Genomic DNA, 13,011 nt, shown 5'->3' with positions numbered 1-13,011 from the left:
GTAAGGAGGATGTGTGTGTGTGTGTGTGTGTGAGAGAGAGAGAGAGAGAGAGAGAGAGAGAGAGAGAGAGAGAGAGAGAGAGAGAGAGAGAGAGAGAGAGAGAGAGAGAGAGAGAGAGAGAGAGAGAGAGAGAGAGTCTGTCTGTGTGTGTGTGTGTGTGTGTGTGTGTGTGTGTGTGTGTGTGTGTACAATCCATACCTAGTTTTACGTCAGACAAAGTATACACACACACACACACACACACACACACACACACACACACACACACACACACACACACACACACACACACACACACACACACACACACACACACACACACACACACACACACACACACACACTTGTACACAAACACACACACACACACACACACACACACACACACACACACACACACACACACACACACACACACACACTTGTACACACACACACAAATAAACAGCCGCGCAGGGATAGAAAACTCTTACACTTCTTGGCCATTGAGGTCTAAACAAAAATAAGCTAAGGAGGAAGAAAATGAGACACGAGAAATAAAGAAAAATAAAAAAAAACAGAAAGAGATAAGGATAAATAAACATGAAAAATAATAAAGGAGAAAGGTTAAAAAAAAAACATAAAAGGAAAAAAAACAAATACATCAAGATAGAAAAGACGAAGAAAGAAAGAAAGAAATGTAGAAAGAAATATAGAAAGAACGATATATAGGAAGAACAGAAAAAGGAGGGAGGAGACTGAATTAAAAAAGAATGATAGAGGGAAAGAAAGAACAGAAAGAAGGAAAGATATGAAAGTAGTATGAAATATGGAAGAAAAAAGAAAGGAAGTTAAGCATGGAAACAAGAAACAAGGTAGGAAGGACTGAATGAGGAAGGAAGAAAGAAAGAAAAAGATAAGGACACGTAAGTAAGGAGGACGGAGAGAAGAAATGGAGAAAGAAAGGATGAAAAAAGATGGGAATGAAGAATACAATAAAGATAGAAAAAATTAAGAAACGGAGGAGGACGGAATGAAGGAAGGAAGAGAGTGGAAGAAAGAAAGAAAAAATGAAAAGTAGGGACGATGGAATGAAGAAAGAAAGAATCATAAAAAAGAAAGTTAGGTGGGAAGAATAGCTTAAAGAAAGGAAGAGAGCAAGAGACGAACGGATAGGAAGGACAGAATAAGGTATAGAAAGAAAAAAAAGAAAGATAGATAAGGAAGATGGAATGCATGAAAAAGACAAGAAAAAACAGAAAGTAAAAAGAAAGGAAGAAACATAGAAGAAAGAAAAAAGAAGAAAGAAAAAAGAAAGGTAAATAGGGAAGATGGAATGTACGAAAAAGACAAGAAAAAAACAGAGAGAAAAAAGAAGAAAGAAAAAACAAGAAATAAAAGAAATAAAAAGAAAGAAGTCATGATTCTCCCCTATCCTTGGACTCTATACAACATTAGGTAATGAAATAAATAGGAAAAACATATGATAAAGAAAGAATATGAAAAAACAGACAAACACACACCACAAAACACCAAACGTTTGCTTATCTTGCGTCTCCAAAAATAGACGAAAAACAGGAAACGAAAATGTGAGAAGATAAAATATTGTGTCATGTTTTATTTTGAAGATCGCAAGAGAAAAAGAAATATATACAAAACAAAGATGAAAAAAAAGCAGAGGCTGGGAACTACGTAGATGTTATTACTCTCTCTCTCTCTCTCTCTCTCTCTCTGATGGGCATTAATGAGAAAGGGAGAGAGAGAGAGAGAGAGAGAGAGAGAGAGAGAGAGAGAGAGAGAGAGAGAGAGAGAGAGAGAGAGAGAGAGAGAGAGAGAGAGACCTATAATTTCATGGAATAGCTAACCCAATCAATAAACTAATTAGAATATTGCCTGGAATGAGAGAGAGAGAGAGAGAGAGAGAGAGAGAGAGAGAGAGAGAGAGAGAGAGAGAGAGAGAGAGAGAGAGAGAGAGAGAGAGAGAACCTTCTTCATCACCTTTTAATGGCCCTGAACCAGCACCATCAGCACCTTCATTATCGCGACGTGTTGTTATGACGTTGAAGTTTGCTTAGAAGGTGCTTTAACTAATGGTCTTATCAGGAGGAACACGCAGCTAGTAGTAGTAGTAGTAGTAGTAGTAGTAGTAGTAGACTGGCTAACGTCATTACCAATCAGAGCAAAGGGCTTCAGCCTCAACAAACAAGAATTTGTCGACGTCATTGCTCTGAGATATGGCTGGCCGATTGAGGGACTGCCTGATCTCTGTGCATGTGGATCACCAAATGGTGTCACCCACACCATGACATGTAAAAAAGGAGGCTTCGTCTGTATTCGACACGATGAAGTGAGGGATCTGACAGCCAGCATGCTCGGGGAGGTATGCCAAGACGTCACTACCGAGCCGGCACTGCTTCCCCTGGACGGCGAACACCTTCGGTACAGGACGGCCAATACCTCACAGGAGGCACGGGTTGATGTAAGTGCCCGCGGATTCTGGGTGCGCGGACAGCGGGCGTTCATGGACATCCGCATATTCGACCCGATGGCTGCCTGTCACCGTGAGCTGCCCCTGCAAGCCGCCCACCACAGGAACGAGCAGGAGAAGACAAGAGCATCCGGTGAAAGAATCCAACATGTGGATCAGGGCAGCTTCACCCCCCTCGTCTTCACCACATCCGGCGGGATGGGTCCCAGGGCCCAATGCTTCTACGCACGCCTCGCGGAACTAATCTCAGAAAAGAAGCATCAGCCAAGGAGTCACGTTGTCGCCTGGATGAGGTGTCGCCTCTCGTTCTCCCTGCTCAGGTCGGCCATCCTATGTCTCAGGGGCACCAGACACTCTGGCCCAAAAGCCACCAACATCTCCAATATGGACTATGAAGCCACAGTGGTGGAGAGTGACATTAGGGTGGGTCGGGAGTGACTTAAGTAGGGAAGGAAAGGGGGATCTAGACGTAATAGATGATGGGTGCTTTAGTGTCAGGTAGTATTAGTGATATGGTTGGATGCCACAGTCATTAGCGAACAGAGTTTGGGCTAATGACCTTCAAGCTATGGAGCCCTCCATGATTATGTGTCAGGAAAATAAACATGGGTGGAGGTATCATTTATGTAGTAGAAAAAAAAGTAGAAGTAGTAGTAGTAGTAGTAGTAGTAGTAGTAGTAGTGGTGGTGGTGGTGGTAATAGTGGTTGTAGTAGTAGTAGTAGTAGTAGACGAGGAAGAAGGAAAATAAGTAAAAAAGGAAGAAAAGGGAAGACAAGAAAGAAAAAAGAAAGAAAATAAAAAAGAAGAAAAAAATAATTAAAAAGAGAAAAAAGAAAAAAAGGAAAAAGAAAAAAGCTAGAAAAAAGGAAAATAAAGAAAAAGAAAACGAGTAAAGCAATAAAATAAAACAAAAACACCATGAACACAACACGGCACATACTAACGAGGTATATAAAACGTAACAACACCTGCCAAGCAAATATGAGGGTGGAAGTCAGAAAGAAAAAGAGCTAAGAGTTGGAGTTTCATGCCCACTCGCACCCCTGAGTTTAAAGGTGTGATTAGCCCCCAAATTACACCTGAGCTGACGGAGACGTGAAATTACTAAGGTGAGAGGCAGGTGTTTGGGCTGAATTAGGTCTTTTTTTTTTCTTTTTCTTCTGCTTTCCTTTCCCTCCTTTTTAATTTCCTCCTTCACCTTCTTCTCTCCCTTTTCTTCCTTTTCTCCTATTCCTCTTTTTATTATTTTCCTCCTCCACCTTTTCTTACTTTTTTTCCTCTTCTCCTATTCCTCTTTTTTTTTCTCCTCTTCCTTCTTTTCTTCTTTCTGTTTTTCTTTCCTCCTCCACCTTCTCTTCTTCCTTTTCTTCCTTTTCTCCTATTCCTCTTTTATTATTTTCCTCCTTTTCTTCTTCCTGCTTTCCTTTCCCTCCCTTTTTAACTTCCTCCTCCACCTTCTTCTCTTCCTTTTCCTCCTCTTTATTCCTCTTTCATTATTTTCCTCCTCCTTCATTTCTTCCTTTTCTTCTTCATGCTTTCCGTTCCCTCCCTCCCTTCTTCTTCTTTTTCTTCCTTTTTATATTTACCATACCAATACTACGCTCTCTCTCTCTCTCTCTCTCTCTCTCTCTCTCTCTCTCTCTCTCTCTCTCTCTCTCTCTCTCTCTCTCTCTCTCACCATTTTCACTCCTGTTCTTCATTCTCTTTCTATTCTTCCCTCATTACAATAACATTCATTCCTCCTCCTCCTCCTCCTCCTCCTCATTTAATTCCAACTATTCGTGAGGTCATTATTTATAACTACACATACCACGCAAAAGGCTCAATAAGAAGAAGAAGAAGACCCATGCCAGAATTACCTGTCCACAATTCACACCTGCCTTTTTTGCACCAATCATGTGTGTGTGTACCTGTTGACAGTGGTGGTGGTGGTGGTGGTGGTGGTGGTGAGGGTGAGGGTGGTTAGTGGATTGGGGTAATAATGGTGGTTGATATAGTAATGGTGGTTGTGACAAGTGTTGTGGTGGTGGTGGTGGTGAGTGTTGTTATTGGTGGTGATGTTGGTAATATTAGAAGTGGTGATGATTAGGGCAGTGGAGGTGGTGGTAGAAATGGTGTTGGTGGTGGTGAATGAAGATATGATGATAGTATTGGTGGCGGTGGTGATGGAGGTGGTGGTGGTGGTGGTGATGGAGGTAGTGGAGGTGGTGGTGGTGATGGAGGTAGTGGTGGTGGTGGTGGTGATGGAGGTAGTGGAGGTGGTGGTGGTGGAGGTAGTGGTGGAGGTGGAGGCATTACTTGATAGTCCGCATTCCTGTTCTGGACGCGTCATGCTCCTGGAACGCCGTGGTCTAGTCTTGGGGTTCACAAATAACTGCTATGGATTGCCCTCGTGCGCTTTCCTCTCCTCCTTGTATAGCATCTTCTTTACATTATGTTTAGTAGTAGTATGTTCTTGTGTGTGGGTCTGGAGTGCGTTTTTGTGGTGTTTCGAAGTTATTTTATTTTTTCATTTTTTTTACGATACTTTTTGTTCTCTAAGTTTTGTATCTTCCTCCTCCTCCTCCTCCTCCTCCTCTAGTTTCTTCAATCAAATCTCTCTCTTGCTTGTATCTTTCTCTCACCTTTTCTTCCTACTCCTCCTCTTGCCTTCTCTTTTCCCTTCTTCTTTTCCTCCTCCTCCTCCTCTTCCTCCTCCTCCTCTCGTTTCTTCAATCAAATCTTTTCTCTCTTGCTTTTAACTTCCTCTCACTTTTTCTTCCCTTTACTCCTCTTGGCTCTTTCTCTTTTCCCTTCTTCTTTTCCTCCTCCTCCTCCTCTGCTTCTGTTTATCAATCTACTATTCGTTCTTTTCTCTTCCTTTCACCTCATCCAATTACTTTCCCTCCCCTTTCCTTCTCTTCCTAGTAACCGTTTCTTCATTTTCTCCTCGCCTTCCTCCTCCTCCTCCTCCTCCTCTTCTGTTTCTTTCTATCACATCTACTAATTACTTTTCCTCTTGCTTTCCTTCTTCTGTTCTACAAGCTGCTTCCTCATCTTCTTCTCCCCTTCCTCCTCCTCCTCCTCTGTTTCTTTCTATCAAATATCACAATCACTTCTCTTCCTGCTTTCATTCTCCTCTTTCCCCAAATTTTTCCTCCCCTTGTATCCCCCTTCCTGTTATCTCTTTTCCTACAAGTTGCTTCCTCACTTTCTCCTCTTTCTCTTCTGCTTCTTTCTATCTATCAAATCTACCATTCATTTCCTGTTATCATTACTCTCCTTCCTGCTTCCTTCCTCTCCCTCCTAGAAGCGGTCGTTGGTCTTTGAGTTGGTAATAGCTGGTATCTCTTAAAAAAGGGTTGATTTTATTATACAGATGTTGAAGTCCTCTGGTGTAGCACTGTCCATTATCAAGAGACTTTTAATGCCTTGCTGTGTGTGTGTGTGTGTGTGTGTGTGTGTGTGTGTGTGTGTGTGTGTGTGTGATATAACGAGAAGAGAGAAAATATCAGAAGCAAAGCAGTAATAGACCAAGAATACAATAAAGAAAAGAATTAAAAAAAAACTCGACCGTTGTAAATTGAAAAAAAAGTAAAAAGATAAAAGTGTCTGCTAGTTTTTTTTTTTTCTCTCTTGCTAGTTTCGTGTGTGTGTGTGTGTGTGTGTGTGTGTGTGTGTGTGTGTGTGTGTGTGTGTGTGTGTGTGTGTGTGTGTGTGTGTGTGTGTGTGTGTGTTCTTGACCTTTGAGTTTTCTTATCTTCTTCGTTTCATTTCCTGTTATTTTCCTGTTTATTGTATTCTTATCTATTCCTCCTCCTTCCTGTTTATCATATTTTTCTCTTTTCTTCCTTTTCTATCCTTGTGTTCTTGTCTCCTCTTAGTTTCTTCCTGTTTCTCGTATTTCTCTATTTTTACTTTATTTCCTGTTTCTCGTATTTCTCTATTTTTATTTATTTCCTGTTTCTCGTATTTCTCTATTTTTATTTATTTCCTGTTTCTCGTATTTCTCTATTTTTATTTATTTCCTGTTTCTCGTATTTCTCTGTTTTTATTTATTTCCTGTTTCTCGTATTTCTCTATTTTTTACTTTATTTCCTGTTTCTCGTATTTCTCTATTTTTATTTATTTCCTGTTTCTCGTATTTCTCTGTTTTTATTTATTTCCTGTTTCGTATTTTCTCTATTTTATTTATTCTCGTTTCTCTGTTTTTATTTATTTTATTTCTATTCTTACTTTTTTCCTGTTTCTCGTATTGTCTATTCTTACTTTTCCTGTTTCTCGTATTGTCTATTCTTACTTTTCCTGTTTCTCGTATTGTCTATTCTTACTTTTTCCTGTTTCTCGTATTGCCCATTCTTACTTTTCCTGTTTCTCGTATTGTCTATTCTTACTTTTTTCCCTGTTTCTCGTATTGTCCATTCTTACTTTTCCTGTTTCTCGTATTGTCTATTCTTACTTTTTCCTGTTTCTCGTATTGTCTATTCTTACTTTTTTCCCTGTTCCTCGTATTCTTGTTTATTCTTCTTTCTTCCTTGTGTCCTCTCTCCTATTCCTCTATATTCTTCCTTTTTTTCCTGCTTCAAATATTCTCATTGCTACCTTTTTTCCGGTTTCTCGTATCTTCCTTTTATCTATTACGTTCTTGTATGTATTCTAGTGTATTAAAAATGTATGTCTATGTTTTCCTGTGTATTCTTCTTACAAATCATATCCATGTGTATTTGTCCTATTTTCACAACCTTATTCCTTCAAGTGTAGTCTAGTGTAGTTTTGGTAGTTTTCATGTCTCCTTAACTTCTATTATGTAACTTTCTGGGTTATTTGACTCCGTGTGTGATATTGCACTTTTTTACAGTAAAGAAAGCAGTTCAAGGGCAAAGACAAATTAAAACAATGAAGGCCTCCAGAACTGCTCCTATGCAAGACAGTAGGGCAGAGTGGCCACGAGAGGTCAATTTCGGGTGGAGAGGTGTCGGGAAGGCCTACGTTATTCTGTGAGTTCTAGCATGTGTTGTTTTCTCTTATTAATTTCTTCTACTTTACTTTTTTTTAGCCACCTCTTTGGATTCTTCTTGTGAGCAGCGAGTACCGGGCTTTTTTTTTATTATTGTTTACTTTTTTTGTGCCCTTGAGCTGTCTCCTTTGTTGTAAAAAAAAAAAAAATGAAGATGACTTGTCAATTCCTCCACATCCTTCAAACCTTCTCGTCTTAAGTGTTCCCGTGTATTCCTGTTTATCTTTCTAATTCTCACATAAACTATTTCCCAAGGCCATAAAGTAGATCAATCGAGTTTTCATGAGTGTTTTTTTTTAGGTTCATGGTACAGAAGAATAGTCAAACTACTACCAGGGTCATAAAACTAACCCTGGAAATGCCCGAACTCCTACGAAAGCCTTGCCAAATGTGTGTTTCTTTAGGTTCATGGTACAGAAGAAGGGTCAGACTACCACCAGGGTCATAAAACTACCCCTGGAAATGCCCAAAACTCCCACGAAAGCCTTGGCAAATGTGTGTTTCTTTAGGTTCATGGTACAGAAGAAGGGTCAGACTACCACCAGGGTCATAAAACTACCCCTGGAAATGCCCAAAACTCCTACGAAAGCCTTGGCAAATGTGTGTTTCTTTAGGTTCATGGTACAGAGGAAGGGTCAGACTACCACCAGGGTCATAAAACTACCAATGCAAATGCCCTAAACTCCTACGCCTTGTCAAATGTGTGTGTACTTGGGCCCCGGAATGTTGAAGGCTATGACCCAATATGTTTGCGTGTGTTCCTGTGGAGTTATCATGTTCTTTGTGTATCTTTTATAATTGTTGAAGATACGCAGGATAATAACTGACAGACAGACTCCAAATGCTCACTTCTTCGCCCTTTTCTTCTCTTTCTTTATCTTTCTCTTCCTATTATTCTCCCTCGGTCTTTTATTCTTCTCTATTTCCTGCTTTTGACGCCACATTCTTCAACTATTTGTCTTTCTGTTATTATTACCAGATGACGTGCGCCCTAACACATACGCTAATTACCAACTCTCGCTAAAAACATCAAGGTCGTTTTAATCTTCGTTCCTTAAACTCTATTCGCGTATAAAAAATAGTGCTTGGTAAAATATGATAATGAACGTGATCCCATTTTCTCTCCCCGATGATTACGATACGGAGGGGAGTTAACGTAATTTGTGCAACTCCTCCATTAAAGAAATTCGTTGTACAGAAAAGTTAAGGCAATTATTCGTCCACAAAGGCAAGGCAATTATGGAGTATCAAAAAAGTATAAAGTAAGATGAGTAACGGGCTTTTTTTTTTCATTATTTCCCTTTTTTTTGCCCTTGAGTTGTTTCCTTTGCTGTAAAAAAAAAAAAAAGTATATGGAAGTAAGATGAGTAGCGGTTTTTTTCTCATAATCTCTTTTTTTTGCCCTTGAGCGGTTTCCTTTGCTGTAAAAAAAAAAAAAAGTATATGTAAGTACGATGAGTAACTGTTTTTTTATCATTATTATTTCCTTTATTTTGCCCTTGAGTTTTTTCCTTTGCTGTAAAAAAGAGGGTACTAAATAAGCATAAAAAGTAAACTAAAAAAAAAAGGAGGATAAGGAATGGAGTACACCGAAAGGATATGAAAAGAGTTGAATATTCTTTTAAGCTGTTTCCTTTAATGTAAAAAAAAGTGTAATCAATGACCATAAAAAATTGACTATAAAAAAAATGGAGGATAAGAAAATGGAGTACATCGAGAGTATATAAATGGAGCATGAATATTCCTTTGTTTCTCCGTTCTCGTTCTCCTCCATATTCTCGATGCATCATAAAAGAGGCAGTTAAGGAGGACGAAAAAGTGTATGCAAGTATTAAAAGAATGGAGCATAAAAAGTTGACAATAAAAGAAGGAGTATAAGGAATGGAGTACATCGAGAGTATATAAATGGAGCATGAATATTCCTTTGATTCTCCGTTCTCGTTCTCTTCAATCCTCTCAAAACATCATAGAAGAGGCAGTTATGGAGGACGAAAAAGTGTATGCAAGTATTAAAAGAATGGAGCATAAGAAGTAGCTATAAAAAAAGGAGTACGTACATCGAGAGTATATAAATGGAGCATGAATATTCCTTTGATTCTCCGTTCTCGTTCTCTTCAATTCTCTCAAAACATCATAAAAGAGGCAGTTATGGAGGACGAAAAAGTGTATGCAAGTATTAAAAGAATGGAGCATAAGAAGTAGCTATAAAAAATGGACTATTAATAAAAGAAATAATCAAAAGTCTGCAGATTTCTCTTTTCTTTCTCTTACTTTTTTTCCATGATTATCGTTCTCTCTCACTTTTCTCAATTTTCTCTATAAATATGTGAAGATAAAAAGCAAAAGAGACACGACAGCAGCAGATGATTTCACTTCCTTTATCATTTTCTTCTTTTTTTTTAGGTTCATGGTACAGAAGAAGGGTCAGACTACCACCAGGGTCATAAAACTACCCCTGGAAATGCCCAAAACTCCTACGAAAGCCTTGTCAAATGTGTGTTTCTTTAGGTTCATGGTACAGAAGAAGGGTCAGACTACCACCAGGGTCACTCTAATTCTACCCTGGAAATGCCATCCTACGAAAGCCTTGGCAAATGTGTGTTTCTTTAGGTTCAAGGTACAGAAGAAGGGTCAGACTACCACCAGGCTCATAAAACTACCAATGCAAATCCCCAAAACACCTACGAAAGCCTTGGCAAATGTGTGTTTCTTTAGGTTAAAGGTACAGAAGAAGAGTCAGACTACCACCAGCGTCATAAAACTACCAATACAAATGCCCAAAACTCCTACGAAAGCCTTGGCAAATGTGTGTTTCTTTAGGTTCAAGGTACAGAAGAAAGGTCAGACTACCACCAGGGTCATAAAACTACCAATGCAAATCCCCACAACTCCCACGAAAGTCTTGTCAATTGTGTGCTTGGCTGTGTACTGGCCATTGCATACTCTCTCCTATTCTTTTATTTCCTCAGTTTCGTGTCTCTTAATAACATATAAAGAAAAAACACAAAAAAATTAGGACAGCAGGATAAAATTTCGTCCTTCTTATCATTTTCTTCTATCTTTTTTTTGTTTCTTAAGTCAATAAATTTTCCGCTGCATATTTTTTTTTCTCTCAATTTCCAGCTTCTCAATAAATATGTCAGGAGAGAAAACAAAAGAGAGACAGAACAGCAGAAGGGGAGTTTCGAGACCAACCTCTCAATCCGGAATCTCTCTCTCTCTCTCTCTCTCTCTCTCTCTCTCTCTCTCTCTCTCTCTCTCTCTCTCTCTCTAAAAGCAATGTTCTAATTAGTTTATTGATTAGGTTAGCTACTCCATGAAATTATAGGTCTCTCTCTCTCTCTCTCTCTCTCTCTCTCTCTCTCTCTCTCTCTCTCTCTCTCTCTCTCTCTCTCTCTCTCTCTCTCTCTCTCTCTCTCTCTCTCTCTCTCTCTCTCTCTCTCTCTCTCTCTCTCTCTCTCTCTCTCTCTCTTGGCAGCTCATTTCTCTTTTTTTTTTTTTTACAGGAGCAGTGATGAGCCGTTTTTTGTTTTTTTTGTTTTTTTTTGTTTTCTTTTCTTTTCTTTACGTGTCTGCCCTTGAGCCGTTTCCTCTGCCGTACATAAAAAAGAAATTAAAAAAATAAATAAAAACGTTTCTTTACTTATCTCGTGCTTCTGAAAATAAACGAAAAACAGGAAATGAGAATGTAAGAAGATAAGTACTTTCTCACGTATCTTATGCTAAAGGTCATCATAAAAGATATAAAAGAGGGAGACTATTTAGCTTCCGTTGCCTCCTCACAAACCGACGTCCCTTCCTTCGCCCATCGCTGGATTTCTTAAACATCACATTAGGAGTTAAGTTATGTGGCTAGTTTGACGTTTTCCTACATCCCTTTTTCTCTTCTTCCTCACTCTCATTTCCTCCTTTTTACTCTCCCTTCCTTCCGCTCTCCCTTTTTTTCACTTCTTCCCTCACTTTCATTCCCTTCCTTCCTCCCATTCCCTTCTTTCCTTTTTTTCACTCTCTCCCTTTCTTTCTTCCTCTCTCCCTTCCTTCCTTCCGCTCTCCCTTTTTTTCACTTCTTCCCTCACTTTCATTCCCTTCCTTCCTCACTCCCATGCCCTTCTTTCCTTTTTCATTCTCTCCCTTTCTTTCTTTTTCTCTTCCTCCCTTCCTTCCGCACTCCCTTTTTTTCACTTCTTCCCTCACTTTCATTCCCTTCCTTCCTCACTCCCATTCCCTTCTTTCCTTTTCACTCTCTCCCTTTCTTTCTTCATCTCTCCCTTCCTCACTCATTCCCTCTCTTCCTATCTCTTCTCCCCTCATTAATTCCTTCCCATTCTCTCCCTTCTACCCTTCCTCACTCTCTCCTTACTTCCCTTCTTTCTCATTCCTTTTCACTTTAATTCCACTTTTGGGGCACAGTTAGTTAGAAGAGTTGGATTTTCACATTTGACGTATTACAAACTGAGTCGTAAAAAGTGACATAAAACAAAATCAACAAAACCAACTACCCACGCCTTGAAAAAAGGGCCAAAAAGAACAGCTCAGCCACAGTGTTGTTAATGAAGACTAATACGACGCCCAATTCCTGCTGAACATGGCCCATATTCTCAAACTGTTTCGGCTCTCATAGCAAAAGGAGATTAGTCGGGTTCTCACAAGTCCTTCTTCACATTCACGGAGCAGAAGCCTTGTCAAACTATCACTAGGCTCATAAAACTACCCATGGCAATACTAACACAACAACCTCTACGAAAGCCTTGTCAAACTATCACTAGGCTCATAAAACTACCCATGGCAATACTAACACAACAACCTCTACGAAAGCCTTGTCAAACTATCACTAGGCTCATAAAACTACCCATGTAAATACTAACACAACAACCTCTACGAAAGCCTTGTCAAACTATCACTAGGCTCATAAAACTATCCATGTAATTACTAACACAACAACCTCTACCAAAGCCTTGTCAAACTATCACTAGGCTCATAAAACTATCCATGTAATTACTAACACAACAACCTCTACGAAAGCCTTGTCAAACTATCACTAGGCTCATAAAACTACCCATGTAATTACTAACACAACAACCTCTACCAAAGCCTTGTCAAACTATCACTAGGCTCATAAAACTACCCATGGCAATACTAACACAACAACCTCTACCAAAGCCTTGTCAAACTATCACTAGGCTCATAAAACTACCCATGGCAATACTAACACAACCTCTGCTAAGCTTGTCGGCTAACAAACTTTGGGAGCAGCGAGTAGCGGGCTTTTTTTTATTATTGTTAACTTTTTTGTGCCCTTGAGCTGTCTCCTTTGTTGTAAAAAAAAATATATATATATATATATATATATATATATATATATATATATATATATATATATATATATATATATATATATTTCCCAAGGCCACAAAGGAGGTTAGACGGGTTCTCATGTTTTTTTTCAGATTCACAGTGCAGAAGCCTTGTCAAACTATCACTAGCCTCATAAAACTACCCATGGCAATACTAATACAACCTCTACCAAAGCCTTATCAGTTATGAGGG

At 39.2% G+C, this 13,011-nt stretch overlaps 1 protein-coding gene and 2 long non-coding RNA genes across 9 annotated transcripts in view; 1 reads left to right on the top strand and 2 right to left on the bottom strand.

Annotated features, from left to right (window-relative positions):
• The window catches only part of LOC127009875 (receptor-type guanylate cyclase Gyc76C-like), a 183,113-nt gene that overhangs the window by 94,731 nt on the left and 75,371 nt on the right, over window positions 1-13,011 (bottom strand). The gene's annotated exons all lie outside the window — the stretch shown is intronic.
• Window positions 6,124-7,549, bottom strand: LOC127009877 (uncharacterized). The gene is made up of 2 exons (XR_007762500.1): window positions 6,684-7,549; window positions 6,124-6,536 (listed from the first exon to the last, which is right to left on the bottom strand). It is a non-coding gene; the product is annotated as an uncharacterized LOC127009877 (long non-coding RNA).
• LOC127009876 (uncharacterized) lies at window positions 7,956-10,718 on the top strand. Its single transcript, XR_007762499.1, has 3 exons — window positions 7,956-8,078; window positions 10,075-10,094; window positions 10,305-10,718. It is a non-coding gene; the product is annotated as an uncharacterized LOC127009876 (long non-coding RNA).

The sequence above is a fragment of the Eriocheir sinensis genome, chromosome 42 (genome assembly GCF_024679095.1).
Source record: "Eriocheir sinensis breed Jianghai 21 chromosome 42, ASM2467909v1, whole genome shotgun sequence".
Lineage (NCBI taxonomy): Eukaryota > Metazoa > Arthropoda > Malacostraca > Decapoda > Varunidae > Eriocheir > Eriocheir sinensis.
This window is presented reverse-complemented; position numbering and strand designations above follow the sequence as displayed.